Here is a 16,076-nt window from a genome sequence, read left to right as displayed (position 1 = left end):
ATTTGTACGGATGAATTAGGCAGTTTCATAAGCACTATAATAAAACTAGAATGATTTTCTCGCGTGGGAAGATGAAGACCGCTGAGTCGCGGCACTATACTTGTTACAAGCGGTTGCGGTAATAAAATTGTTTTCTAACCGCTCGAACACATATACTCTACTTTTATTTCGTTTTCATGGAAGGAGTACATAGTTCCGCGAGTATCGTAGTACTAACAAGTTTCGCGTATAGGTGCGGTATTGTTGTTGAAGAATATCGAATACTATAACCATTTGTGCGACCAGTTGGCGAGTTGATTTAGCTGGTTCGCGGTACGCTGTGTGTTTCGAAAAAGGTGGAAATGGCAAAACAATTGGGAGAGAACAGGGCGGTTAAATCGTACGTTTAAACATTGTAATTGTAATTTTCGTTCTTTCCGGTAAAAGATTTATTATTGCTTTTTCTTGCGTTACAACGAGGTAGGTAGACGATCGTTCGCTTTCGAGTCGATGGTGCTTCTTTATTCTTAACAAATTTCTGAAATCTCAGAATGTCTGGGAAACGAAATGATAAACTAAAGCGTTTGTTAAAATGTTAAAAGTGTTTTTCGTTTGCTGAAACAAGAGGTAGATCGAGATATAAAAATGTGAAAAGCCATAATGGTAGAATCGAGTGGAAAGACCATAGATTTCTACGATTGACGTTCGATATCTTGTTGATCGCGTAAAGGATCGAGACTCGCGAACGTTGCAGCGTTCTACATTAACCGTTGAACTCTGTTTTTTCTCGAAAGTAACATTAATCGATTGGAAATTCGGTAGATTCGATGAAAGTGTTGAAATCGTATCTTTGCCCGTTTTAACGAATCATGTTTCTATGCGAAAAGGATTAAAAGAAAATTCAATCAGCGCAACCGAAAAGGAATACGAGAAACGAGTGGAAAATGCATGGTGAATGGCACAAAGGCTCTTTTTGCAATAGCAAAGAGAACCGTATAACTGATATCGACGAAAGTGGCTGATATTTTACAACGTAAAGATTACATTATCGAAGAATAACTCGCCACTTTTATCTATAGCTTGAGGATTTTTCAACGTGCTCTGGGAATTTTATCGAATTAATAAAAAAAGATAGCGCCGCGCGCGGCAGACTTTATTAATGAAAGATTCATCGATTAAATTAGAGCCACAGCGATCCAGTGGAATTGGAACGCAGAAATCCAATTCCATTCGATCTATTTTCTTTCTCTTACACAATTCAACGACCATTCGGTAGTTGTCATTTTAATTTCCCAAAACAATATCCTTCGAAAACTAATCGAGCAACCCGACACAAAGGAAGAAAAAGAAACACCTTTTAAATATTTCGATATGCATATTTCGTGGGAAGCTTTATAAAAATTAGCATTCTCTGTTCGAAGCAGAGGACGCGCGGGTTTAGAGTAATGTTGTTTGGCGGGGAATTTCAATGCTCGGTTTTTTTTCAAAAGATAGGTAGTATGACGGCGCGTCGCACGAACTGGCAAAGTGAGAAAGGAGACAACTAACGTTATCTTGTCACGCGGACCTCCCCGTGTGATTAAAGTTCCATTTGAAATATTCATCGGACTGGCGTATTAAAAACGAGCACTCACGCTTTCACGGCAGCGTCGCTTCGTATTCAACGGCCGAGAACAACGGTTGCACTCTCAACGTGTTCATTCGCGCCGATTTGTGCAAAAATATTCCAAGTACGGCGTACTTTGTGCGCGAGACGATCATCTTACGATCTATTCCTCATTCTGGACGCTCTATATCGTGTAAAAATGGTACTTGCGATATCGACGCTCCATCGGCTGACGTAGGTGGGTTTCCTCGAATCAGAAATAATCGTAAAATTCCAAATAAAACTCGAATTAAATCACTGTAGATAGCTTGATCGATGATCCGGTTGAATCGTGAATATTTCACGTAGTTGGGAAAATATTGGTCGCCGTAAAATATCTACAGCGTAGAAACTTTATCGATCGTTTAGATGTCGTTAACGGTATTTTCTCTCAATTAGCTGACAATCGCCCTTTATTTTCTACATTAGGTACGAGGGAAAACTCGAAAAAGCACTTTCACCGTGCGTTCTTTGTTTCTATAGAAGAACGATACTGGAAATGCTACCTACCTACTCTTGGAATTTCGACAAGGAAATCGTTGCTCGACTTTTGTACGAAACGTAAGCGTGTACGCGTGACTACCCAAATATTCGTTCACAGACTGTCACACACATATCGCATTCACATTTTGAAATTCATATTTAAACCGAATACCGACCTATTGTACTTTTATTTTTATCACCTTTTTCATTACACGTTCTTCCTATTCGAATATGTATTTCTTTCGTTTCTTTGACGGTTCTGCGAACTCGAACAAATGTACGGTATATATTTTTTTTTTAAATATCATTTAATAATTCTCTTTGTAGTTGTTCACTGCGTAATAAATATTTTGTACATCCGTTGTGATATCGGTTCCGACGATAAAAAAATGTACAAGCATCGGTGTACTCCTCGAACGTCCCATACATACACGCACATTTACGTGTCATTTTTTCAAATTATCGAAATTTGTATGCACCTCGAGACGTCATATACGATCGTCGACTAACCGCTGCGTGTCCGATACACATACGATTATAAATAGATAACGAAGCTTGCTGCCCGCTCGATACGTATTAATTTAGCTAGCCTTAGCAATTTCCTCGATTAATCAATTACGTTATATCACAGAGTCACACCGATGCCACGAATTAGAGTACCAATTCAATAAAGACAGGTCGTATCCGTGACAAAGTTCAGCATGAACTTTGACTCGACTTGCATCTTCTTCGTTGTCTAATCGTAAATGCATCGTACTATCGACTACCACCGTCGCGTTTTTCTTCGGCCAAATTAGCTACGAACACGGAGCAAATAACGGGCAACGCGTGTTTGACCGAACGTTCGAAGCAAAGAAATTTCTGACAAGAGCAAAACTGTAAAGTATTTATAGCGACGGCGAATGCGTGAAAGCGGGTTTAAAAAACTGTTAACCTAGACACGACACTGTCGAGAATCGATTCTAAGATACCTGACAGAGCATCGAGGTCCCCAGCGACGCGACACTGTATCACTATAAAACAATAATTCCGATGGAATGTACGTGTGGAAGAGCACGACCACGAGGAAGCAGAGCGAGACACGAACGTTCCGCGCGACGGTGCGCTGGCAGACGCTCCCGCAGGTAAACTGCACGCTAGTTGCGAGTTGAACGAACGCACCTGCTTGCTCTCCAGGTTAAACGAACCCTCCCCGCGCCCCTTCTCTTTCGACATAGGCCGGCTAAAGGGCCTAGAAGAGATCCTAGGCTCCATAGAATGGAACCGTGGGATGACGCACGACAGCCTGCTGGCACGACCGTTCCTGCATTCTGCTTGCATTCTTCCCACGTTCGAATCGACCATGAAAGAGTCACGAATGCAGGCATCGATCGTCTTCTTTGAAAAATGGATTAACCTTCGGTGTACCAAAGTATTTCCACGTTCTTTCTTCGAGAAAGATTCTTAAACGACCGTTTTTATCGTTACGTGGATTCGGTATCGTTGTATTTTTGCATGCAACTACGTTTTCACCGAGACTGAGACGAAATTTACGAAGGATCGTGAAACGTTAAAAATTCTTATGTTTTTTATTATTATGCGCGATAGAAAATCAAGCAGAATTACGTTGAGAGATACGAAGAAATATTACTTCGTTTGATACTGATACGTTAACGGTTTTACTGAAGAAGGAATATGCTTGGAACTTTGTAACCTACACGAGGTAATGGCAGCTTTATGAAAAACAGCAGATGCGCTAAGAGTCCTGAACGGGGGTGTAGATCAGTTTGTCTCGTTATTTGCTACAGCAGAAATTGGCAGTAAAATGAAATTCGCGATATTACGATTTGCATCGTAAAGGACCTAATAAACATATTCACTCGAATAATCAAACGGCAATGAAGTAAAATTCGAGGGTTTCGTTAAAAAATGCGTTGTATTTTACAAGTGCCAAGTCTTTCACAAGTCTTCTAAATAACTTTCATTCGGACCCCATTCCATTCCTGTTCGCACATATTACAATTTTCCAAATACTAAAACATTTAATGTTTCGATATAGTAGATGTTACAACAATCTCGAACCTCGTAAACTCAAATAAAACCGGAATAATTTTCAGTTATTAATAAACAATCGACAACGTTTCTTATCCACTGCGATTAATGCAAGCAACGTCTCTCTATAACTTGCCTCGAAACGTGCAAGAGTCGGGCGAACATATTACACAACTTATTAACACTTTATTCGACGATCGTTAGTTAAATGCTGCGAATACTTTTACGTAAAATCTTCATAAAATCGATACGTTCAATAACCATTGACGAAAGAATGTAGGGACCAGAAACGGCGCATAAAGACTCCAATAAATAACGTAATATGAAGTTCTATAAAATGAAAAGGAGTTTACGCTGCCTTTGATACGTTTCCAAACAGTTTTCCAATTTAAAGGTTGAATTTCGTTCAAAACTGCTATGCGATCCCGCTAAATTGCTATCGTTCCTCGCGCAGATTTTCAATAAAACGTACTGGCAAAATACACTGTTGGAAGTTGAAGTCACTTGCCGGTTTTTTTTTTTTTTTTTTTTTATTTTTACCATCCACGGGGAACGTAAAAACCCAGGCCGCGAAACGGGGACGTTCGCGCGTAACAAATGTTTCATAATAACATCCTTGTCACGTATGATCCACAGACAACGAGTTCGTCACAAGGTAGAAACACCGGAGGTTTTTGTGTCGCGATGCAACGGAGATGATCGCACTGACTTTACGTTATCTGCCAATTACAGTGGCAATCAACTGCTTGATTCTTCAATTTTCCTAAATCAGGTTGACGATACCGTACGAGAAATTTTTGGTCCACTTGGATCTCTGTCGAGGGGAATTTTTACGAAACAACGCTGCGTCGTTAGTTTGGTCTTCGAGATGCCACATTATACATGGAAAAACGACTTGTTCTATTCTTCTCAAAAGAGGTAGATTAGATTCGTTGGAGAACAGCAAACAGCCGAGCATACGATAAAATGAAATCGTATCGATAACATTTATAGGATTAAACGTTCGATTTTGCATAAGTGCCTCTGATCAGGTTTTGTGTAATCAGAATTAAAATTTATTTTCGATTGGAAAAGGTAATTGTTACAAATCGTTACAAATTTTTAAATTATCAATGTTATATAAATATTCTTATCTATTTGACCACCGCTGTATGTACAACTATATCTATCGGTAAACGCTCCGTATCACCACCTTGGATTAGCTTTATCGCAAAATGACAAAACACTCGTCGCTCGAGCTATCCCTATCCGTGGATAGAAACTTAAAAAGAGAAGAGGCGTCGATGGAAAGGCCGATGATCGATTCGCTAATCGAATGAAGCGACGTGAATTATTTCGAGTGGTTCGTTACGATTCCGTTATCGGAAAACGCGAGGTTGAAAATGACTTAATTTTACGCGATCGACGTGCATCCGTTTGAAACGCATTCGATCACGGAAGACGAAAGAACGTCGCGTCGATTTTAATTATCAGCGCGATTGGTCGTCTTTTGTGTGTTTTTCTTTCTAAGATTTCAAGGAGACTTCGAAGGCATTCGAAATTGCAATTTGCCGGACGAAGACGACGTTTCTTGATGCCTTTGTTTCGCCTTTCTTTTTTCGTAAAACAGCTTCGCGCTATACTCCCGTGGAACTTTAATAATCTCCGCCCACGTTTTACGCGTAGGTGCAAAGCAATTGCAGCTTTGTGTCGCGCTACGATCTCGCCTCTTCCCAGAAAATTATTTACTAATTCCAATTTTGTCTGGCTATCGATTTACGCAGCAGAGTGCTTGTACTTGGTTCGAGTGGAACGTTCGAACAAGTAATTTTAAAGTACATTTCTTATAGAGAACTTCCATTCGAGGGAATTCATCGTTGAAGAAGCATTTCGCACGATCGAAGTTGCGCCATTAATGAAATTTTATAAATCTTAAGTTATCGACCGATGGTCGAAACTTTCTCCGTGAATCGGTTACTGTGCACAAGCATCGGAATATTTAAATTCAGCATTTAGCAAATTATCGAATGTCCATTAATCGCGAAGCAAAGACTACGCGGGTACGGATCATTTGGAAGCATTAAAAAGTCTCTAAAAAATTGCCGTTTACGTGGAATCTGTGGCAAAAACGTTTGCGCGATTACCGATCACGTGTAACCGTAGTGAGAAATCGTCTGCCTCTACGAAACAAACGTATCCACGATATTCGATTAACTAAACAATTGATTCTTTGTAAAAATTGCCCTCGTTATCGAAGAAAATTAATATCCCGCGTTTGTAAGCTGCGCAAGAACACAGAATCGGAGGAGGAAAGCAAGATGGGAAATATCGATTTTACGTATCGAGCTATTATTGACAGTTTGTAAAAACAGTTTACGCAATTAACGTATCTGTCGGATATTGCGATTTCAGCCGCAATAAGAAGAAAGAACACGGCAAACAGAAGTTATCTACATCGGTAGCTCAAGTGCGATCAAAAATACACGGAAAAAGCGAAATTGGTAGGAATAAATCCTCCTCGTGATAAAGTAAAATTACCGGCGAAATGTTGACAATTCCGAAAGACAAACCGGGATGAAATATAAATAAAAAAAGATATAGCTGCGATGACAAACGAACCAGACGAATTTATCCCGCGTATTTATCATAGTTATCAGGATTCGCGCGTGCGTCCGGCGAACGGTATAAACGACGAAGAGACTGCGTATAGCTTTCGAAAATTCGATCTTTCGGTCGGATAAAATGAAAGAACGGCCGAGAACCCGACCCGAATTGGCGGAAACGGGAAACCGTTTCTATTTCTAGTTTACGAGAGCAACGATACTTAACACGAAATTCGACCGGTGTCTCGAATATCCCGAGCTGCGGGAAAATCGGTCGAGACACTCGCGTACAGGGCGCGAAAAACGCGTAGCCTGCGTGAACACCAGGCGACGAAAGAAAAATCTAGGTGGTTGCTGGAACGCGTCGAACGTTTCTCGCGATAATATTAAACCACTTTACGTCGGAATAACGCGATGGCGGCTTATTCGCGAATTCAGGTAGAAGCTGAATTTTCCATCGTTATTTATTCCGAGAACCGTTGCTGGTCCGTTCTCAGCCGGAGAACCTTCGCAATTCCGCTCGATTTCTTCGGCCGCGATCGTTGCGCGAATCTCCGCCAACTACTTTTGTACGTGTACGTAGCAATGCGTAACGCGATCGCTTGTAATCCTACGCGAGCAGAACCCACGGAAGGGGATCGTTCATGCGCCACGGATTACTTGTCGGAGTTGAAAACGCATCGTGATTACGTTCCTTTAATCTTTTCTGCTCCATGGAGAGGTATATTCTGATTCTTTGACGCCGCTTTAAGTTCTCAATAGCGTCTACGTACACGCGTAGGAATAAAGATTGATTATGTTGTTGGTTTGTCGGATTAAGAGAATTTTGTCGTTACGTATGATAAAATTGTTTGACACGTTAGATAATTATGTGTTTATCTGTGTTAATTGTAATTAACTGTCTTAATTATAAGAAGAAAATACGAAGGTATTGATATTCCGCTTCAACGTAAACAATAACATAGATGATAGGTAAGATTTCTTGCTTCAAATTTAATATTCCAGTATATATCGTCGAACGTTGATTGTTGAATAATAAATACAAGGCTGGCGTTGGCCTTGGCATTATGTAAAACGAACTGGTCCAATCTTACGTTGAACGGATAAAATTCATCGCTTTAATTCGCGCGATCATATAATTATCAAATCGTTTATTTTATTAAGTGACATTTTTTTGCCAGGATAGTGACGCGAAGGAATACGTATACTAGTATAGTTATAGTATAGTAGAATATTTATTAGGTTAAATGGAGCTTTTTTTTATCTTCCTACTTTCAAGCTCGACTGTTTCTTGAATTTTTAACAAAATTTATTTTCCACGCTATCCACGTTAATATTTTAACAAAACAATCGGCGGCATACTCGCAGAACAGGACTGAAAATACTATATTTGCATTTGACGTTGAACCACAGAATTACACCTAATGAGATAGCTGGCATTTATCGACGTCAATAAATTATAAGATTAAAAACTACGAGCGTTGGAAATACAAAACGAAATCCATATTTGGCGTTGTAAGTTTCTTTCGATATATCGTTCCAATCTTTCATTATCAGTTCTATAACGTTTAATTATTGCACGGATGGAAATTCAAACAGTAGGATATCTGATACTCTGATATTTCCAACAGAAATATCATACATCGTACCTACGTTTCCAGTAATCGGAAGAACATAAAACGAAGAACAAGAATGAATAAAAACAGAAAATTGGAATATTTTCTAGCATAACATCATTTTATTAAAATACCATTCAAATATAGATATTTCGAAAATCAAAACGATCCAATACGCGAAACAGAATGTACAGTTTGTAATTCCACGAGTTAATTTTCCACAGTCGAGCCGAATTATCAGAATACAATCGAAAGGATCCATTAGTAAACAGAAAATATTGTGTAATACATATAATTCGAGAATTTTGCATATTTTTGCATAATTTCCATAAATTGTACATACCTAAATACCAAAATATACGTTGAAGTAAGTGACGTAATATTTCTAGAAAAAGATGTATATTTATTGTTGAAAATTTGATCGATAAAATGTTCTACGTTAAAGTACATACATCTGAAACGCTACATTTACATGTATATTTTAAACATCGGAACGAAAGCTGTAAAAAGGTTTTAACAGAATTATCTGTTGTTATAAATTGTATCGATAAATTGTCTTATAGCAAAGTGTGCCTCAGCCGTTGAATTTTGTAAGAGTTGCCGGTAATAAAATTTGCAACGGTGGCAACTTTCACAGGCTTTCTTAGAAGATTGCTAACTCGTTTAGATCTTTATAAAATCTTCTCGACGGGAAAAACGTTGAAGCTGCAGCAGCACGACGAATATTTGAATAATAAAAATGAAAAATTCCACGGAGAATAAATGAATCGCCAGCTAACAGTGAATTTTATATCGAGGATTAATTAATATACCAAAAGGATCGATTTCTTTCTTCGCAGAGAACAAAAATGACCGAACAAAAATTTTCCAATCGACCAAATAATACATAATGATACGTTTAACTTTATAGTCCTTGAACTTTTCACGTTTCAATATCGTTCTCGTTTCAACAAACACGAGTACCTTTAATGTTTGAAACATTTTTTCAATGTGAAATTAAAAGGAAAAATCGCACAGATTAATAATAATAATCGCTTTGTATTTCCTTGAATAAGAGAAACATGCGCAACAAATTCATTCTCTGTATTTTGATCTTCGTATCGGAACAGGATACAACGATTTATACTACATTAAACTTTTCATCTTACATGGTTTTCCATCGTCGCATCGTTAACGCTGTATCGTTTAATAATTCAGCCCATCGTTTACCAAGCACTCTACCCTGCAGAAGTTAAAACGTTTCCGCTGTCGATGTAATCTATAAAAAATAACTTTATCCATCACGATCGCGTGTGCACGTTCTCTCGCGAATGCAAAAGAAAACTAAGCAAAAGAAAGGAAGTAACAGGATCGGTAAAACAATACTTTTTCCGTCGTTAAACGTCGTCCCGTCAAATTGAAGCATCCGTCGCGTCAGGTAATACCGTTTACGAGGCCATTTGATTGCACGCAATCGATCGTAAACGGAACTACCCTGAAGTCGTTTGGTCTCTATCACGAGAAAGAGAAGAAGAAGAAGGAGAAAGAGAAGGAGGCAACAGAAACAATTGACTTTGCGAAAAGCAGGGAATAACGTGTTACGAGTTACGAGGAAGAGTACAACGAGGAAAACGTCCAGAAGGAGCGACCAGAAAGAACGAAAAATGAAGAATGACGGACGGACAGCGGGACGAAAAAGAGAAAAGGCAGTGGACTGTGTGTGGCTTGGATCGTTCCTTTGTGTTCGTGCAAGTGGACGATTCGTTGACCCGCGGCTGCAATTTCTCCTCTTGGCTTTTATGTCAGCTCAATTGGCTGGCAAAAGTTGTCGACGCACCAGAAACAGCGCGCCCTTCCTGCACAGAGTCTGCTTTCTTCCTATTTCGTAGGTAATATCGATAAAACTGGACGCGAGTTCATCGGAGACAGTGCGGGTCTTGCGCGGTTCGCGATTCAGCGAGCGAAACGCGAATTTCGATCGGTCGACGTACGTGTATCGTAGTCGTAAGTGGATTATTTCCTGATCGAATCGTTAAATTAGATATTCGCCGATGGAAGTCTTTCAATGAATTTTGAACGGAAATCTGAAACGCGAAAGTTACGAATCTCCGTGAGACAAGAGTAAGACACGGAAGAGTTCTCTTTCACCTTTGAATCGTTCATCGTTATCGCTTCAAATAAATACAGAAAATTCTGGGCAGAATGATATTACGTGCTGTTAATAATATTAGATTTTTATTCGTTCGAATATATACAAGAAGTCGATATGAATTTTACAGTGGCAAACTATTGACACAACGAAACGAGATAAGTTTCGAGATTCTTTTATGACAGATAGAAAAATGAAATTTCTCTATTTCCAGAAATAAAATTGTTCGTACCATACGGAAATAAAGCGACGCGTAGCTCGCTCCGCTTTGCCACATTTATCGTACGTGTCGAATTGACACAAAGAGCGGACGAAGCTAAAGAAGTAGACAACGATTATCTGCGAAGGTTTTCCGGTGACGTCGATCGATAAATCGTTCATTCTTCTTGGAATCTTGTTTCATCGCGCGTGACTTAGAGGGAATCTCTACGAGGAAACACGGCGCGACAATTATACAAGATGCAAATTAGGTTAGTAGCAGCCAAGTTGAAACTGTGACACGTTGGATTTAGTACCGAATACCTAATTATAGCGTACGTACGTGGAACAAGTATTTTTTTTATCGTTGAAAACTCCTGTCAAAGCAAACCTTGAACGGCGTTGCGAGGGATTAGCGATTCCTATGTAGTCGATCCAAGTCAGTGTACACGAGCGAAACCACAAAGAGGCCAGACACAGCAAAAACAAGCGTCATGAGTCACCAACACGGCGTGTCAACGTTCTTACACCAGATCGAGACTGCTATACCGCGTGATGATCCTCGTAGAGTGCCGCTGAACCAAGCTCTGGCAATCGTAAATCTCGTCGCGATAATAATTCGTAGCTTCCTTCGTTCAAGGACATCGCCGGTGCACCGACGAGGCCACGTTCTACCGGGTAATCGAACGATATTCTCGATTAAACGGTTCAAGCCGAGTTTCCACGAAAGAGTAGATCTAGTAGTAGGTATTCGCGATCGATCGATGGAATTCAGCGGAGAATCGCACGTGTGCAAAAGCACGTGTGAACTTTTCTCACCGATAAACAACGTCAATCGAGATAGCACGCTGTATCCGGCACAAACAAAGGAGCGTGGAAATCCAGCATGCCTGTCGATATTCTTCGCAAAGTGGTTTATCGTCTACGAAGATCGCGCGGTTCAATTTGAAGATAACACCTGGGTCTCGCCGAGAAAAAGGTAGAAAAAAAACGAGAAGAAGAAAAAAGAACGGCGCAAGAGGCAGAAACAGCGCGTAATCTGTCAATAAACTCGTACACAGAGAAACTTGTGTCGAAGGAAATTACCGAAAGAGAGGCAGCTAGCACGAAGTTGGTACTCGGGATCTGCGATAAAAGAAAATCGACGACTTTCGTTGCAATCGATCCGGATAACCGTAAAACGAGATCACCGCGCGAGATACCGCTTCTTCTCGTTCTGACGATCGAGAAAACAGCTTGCAACGGACGTGCAAACATCGCAGGACCTGTGTCGCGGTGTCTCTCAGTCGCGCGTTACTTCGTATCGTCGCGATTAACATCGTCGCACCGAGAAACTTTGCCAACTCGCGGGAGATTCTCTGGCCGATGCAGAAACTCGTTCGCTGGAAACTCCGCCGAACACCACGTACCTTTCTTCTGTTACACCTAGATTCCTGTCGATTAACGGGGCCGATCCACGGATCCCTCCTCTTTCTCTCTCACGTTGCGCGCAACACGCTCTTTACGCCTTTCGTTCGAAACGCTACGTAGCCTGCGCTTGGTCGTTCCGATAGATCAGCCACATGGAACACAGAAATAGAAACGCCGGTATCCGATGTCAGTGTGGACGTCGTGACTCTTTGAACCGTCCCATGTAGGTTTTCCCGCTCGCCACGATCGACGTCCAACGATTCATACGATTCGCAGAACGCGAGGACACGACTTGCGCGTCGATCGAGTTCGCTCGCGACACTAACTCGTGCCTCGCCGCTTTTGCACGCTGGAGAACGTAATCTCGCGTATACCGGTTAACGATACTCTGTGCTGGTATCCCTCCTTTTCTGCACGACTGTTCGCTGTATTCGTCGTCGCGTACACTGTACACGAACTCGCTCTTCGTTTCTCTGCTTACCGCCATGCTGCTTTTCCTTCGTTACTCCGGCCTATGTTCATGCATCTTCTATCTTCTACCTTCGGTGGGTTCGCCAACGCGTAATTATTAGGCCAATCTCCTGCGAGACGTTGCAACGGAACACGCATTTTTCTCGCGTCTTCCTTTCGGTGAAATTGGGTATCCGCGTTTGTGCGTTCCGTAGGATGATTGCAATACGGCGAATGACTTTAGACGACGGATAAATCGTTGGAAACGATATAGGTATTACGTATCGATAAATAAATTTACCAAGTTGTTGCGTCTGCGGTTAAAGTACTCCAATATGGCGAATAATTCGAGAGTCGAATAAGCTTGTTTCAAGTACGATATTATATTTCTGGTATATTTACAGTGGCGAGTGTATAAATAGGAATGTTCAATTCTCGATAGTTAGTATCGTACAATATACGAATTTTCGAAAATATTTCGATGAATTTTGTGTTGGAATCGAGAACGTGGATTTCGATAAGTTTTCGAAAAATTGGATATATAGAATTTAAAAATCGACGAGTGGCAGCTGACAAGATCGATATTGGTCGCTGTGCAATCGTTTCGTGGTAGCGTTGTTGATAATTACGAGTGTAACTTCTTGCTTTCCGATAAAGGTGTTTGCGCCAACTATATATCGCGTGAAATTTATAAAATATCGTGCGATTTCGAAAAAACGTACGTACATACGTAGTCGATTAGCAGAGATGCCCTCGTGCAATTTTTCCAACCACGTTCCGAGAGAATAGATAGTTGCTTGATATCAAAGAACAACGATAATAAACACGGAATGAAATAAGAATCGTTTCCGCGGGAAATAAACACGCTGGAAATAACTGTCTTCGCGTGAAATACTTTCACTGGCATTAGTATGTCGTGTAATAAGGATTGCATAGCAGCATTGCATTGCAGCCACCGTGGCACGCCACGAACTGCGTAGATTATATCTAGAAAGGGGAAACACATTCGCTCTGGCACAAATTGATATAAATATGTTTCGCTATTTTGGTGCAGCGTAAAAAAAAAGGCTACCTGCCAGCAAAATATGTAACCGGAATTTTTGTTCGGTTCACGCTCTGTTAAACATTTGTCTGTATTACGCTCTTTCGTTTCAATTCGCGATCGTTTCTTTGTAGCCTGTTAATTAAGAAAGCAGCGGTGTTTCGTATCGCCGAATCCGCTTTCGCGTAATTTATACATTCGAACCGTGAAATAATGCATTAAAGAGAAGTTTGCCGCTGTCTGGTTGAAAGCGAATGGGAGTCGGAGTTATCTCGTAAAAATAACTCGTTAAAAATTCTGCTTTGTTCGAGGCACGGTCTATTTTAATTATACAACCGGCGGACGAAGGAACTTTTAAAAAATCGCATGGACGACGCGCGGGTGCACTTTAGCCGACCCGTGTCTGTGAAATAGACACGGTCCCAAGAAAAACTTATAGCCAGGGGACGAACGCCGGGCGAATAACGTCTAGCCTATATAATTCGGTACCGCTTCATCCTCGAGAGGCGATAGAACAAGCTCAGCGTTTCGCCAAATTGAAAAAGATGCTTCACCGACGAGATATCTCTGCATCTTGCTTCCGAAGAAATTAACGATGTCTTTCCTACGGCCCTCGAGGTTTTCTTCGTTTTCAATCCCTCCTTTTCATTCCACTTGCATTGAATTAATTCTAGAGCGATCCCAGACACCGTTGTTCTCCACCGCCATTGTGTTTGTCGTTGCAAACTGCAGCCGAGAAATTCGTCGATTCGACGGTTATTAGGTAATGTACCTGCTGGCTTTCGATGGGCTTCCTCTTCTTATTCTTCGAACCGGATATTCAAATTCAAACCATTCCCTCTATCCATCGAGTATCGGACAGACCATGGTTTTCTTTATATACGCGTGTATATCCGTTTAATAATTAAGGAGATCGAGCGTTATTGGAGGCAGGAAATTCTCGGAAATATCAACGCCGAATAACTCTCTCTTAAAAATTTTTCGGCAAGATATTTCCTGCAACGATGACGGGGCGCGTTATATATCGTTTCCAATTTGAACGTAAAAATATGTCGCTATATTTTATTTAGCGTCAGAGTGATCTAGCGACAAAGTTTATGGGAACAGAAACCGGAGTGCGATTTAGTTTGCTTTTTCATAATGTTCTTTTTCCGATGTATAAATATCTCGTTCAATTAAAGCTAACCTGTCTCGATGTACACGAGAAAATGCATAATATGGTAATATAATACTTGAAACGTACACGGAACACGATTGTTTTAATTAATCAAATACGACGTTGTATTTACAAACTTATTACGCTTCGCGTACAGTACCACTCGAAAGCATCGAGATATTTGTTTATTTTCGATAATATATAATTTGATTACAGAGTCGCAAGTAAAAATTGTGTGTTGATAAGTAGAGTCGGTTAATGTTTAAACAAATATCTAGAGTTTATTATTCGATGCCTTTATAAAGCGATAAATATTGCTTTTAGCCATTAGCTTTTCATTAATTTGTATCTTCTACAAAACGTTTATATGCTGCTACAAATCAAACCAAAGTATCCAAATAGTTCGTCGATGCTAGTGTATACATATATATATATATATATCGTAAAATAATTGATTTCTCTTACGTCTTCGAATGCTTCGGTATCTTTCATGTTCCGTCGGTATCTTTGCAGCGAAGAAATTATACGCTATCAGGAAGCTTATTGATTTCTGACGAGTGTCTTGTTTACACGAATCAGTCAAGCGATCTTCACGCGTTGAATTTTTTATTCATGCACAGGGCACACTGTTACGCACGCAATGTCGAAGGGACTGTGTCGTCGATTAACGGAACACTCGATAGTGTCCTATCCACGCTTCCTTGATGCGTGACGAATTATATAAAATTACGCAACCGAACGTCTATAACAAGATTTCGCTAAAACGGAAGAGATATTTCTCCGAACGCAACCGTATTGCGTACACATGGCCGTATAGTATAATTATCTGCATCGATTTTACACGAAAGAAGCCTTACGTACGTTACTACTTGTTGATATTGGCGTTGGTTTTACGAATTTTTGTCGATGATTCACGGTGGAACATGAATCTCGATGAACGGAAAAGTCGAAACGTATGTATTTTTCACCGCGAAATAGTATCGTGGCATGCGGAGTAATTAATCCGATGACACAGTTTGCGAAACAAAAATTTTTAATCTAATTTTCAAGCTAAATATAAATTTTCGATTAAACCGCGACTCGCCCACACATATCCTGGCCAGTGGCCAGACGATCTGCGAAAATTATGTCGAGCAAATAGAGAAGTTACTCGTCACGAAAAAATATCATTCCGTAGGGAAATTTAGTTCTCGGTATTAGGACTGTGACATGGCGATGCTTCTGGTAACGTGCACTCGTCAACCGTAACGTACCGATCTTACACGTATCGCGATAGAAATAGGAAACGGAAATAGGAAATTTTCTTAGCACCGTTGCGAGTGTAACCCCAAATTCTTTTACCCTGGCGTCACCTTA

At 40.4% G+C, this 16,076-nt stretch overlaps 1 protein-coding gene across 3 annotated transcripts in view; it reads right to left on the bottom strand.

Moving 5' to 3' along the window:
* The window catches only part of LOC126928800 (choline transporter-like protein 1), a 51,662-nt gene that overhangs the window by 31,589 nt on the left and 3,997 nt on the right, over positions 1-16,076 (bottom strand). Inside the window, exon 1 of one of the 3 annotated variants that reach the window (XM_050744610.1) lies at positions 12,072-15,134. The exons of 1 other annotated variant lie outside the window; for it this stretch is intronic. The gene's annotated coding sequence lies outside the window, so the exon portion shown is untranslated. Of the gene's footprint in view, positions 1-12,071; positions 15,135-16,076 lie in introns of those variants that run through there. One more of the 3 variants, XM_050744608.1, reaches the window with a different exon arrangement.

This window comes from Bombus affinis, chromosome 2 (assembly GCF_024516045.1).
Source record: "Bombus affinis isolate iyBomAffi1 chromosome 2, iyBomAffi1.2, whole genome shotgun sequence".
Taxonomy (NCBI): Eukaryota; Metazoa; Arthropoda; class Insecta; order Hymenoptera; family Apidae; genus Bombus; species Bombus affinis.
The sequence above is the reverse complement of the archived record's forward strand: the minus strand, read 5'-3'. Positions and strand labels throughout refer to the sequence as shown.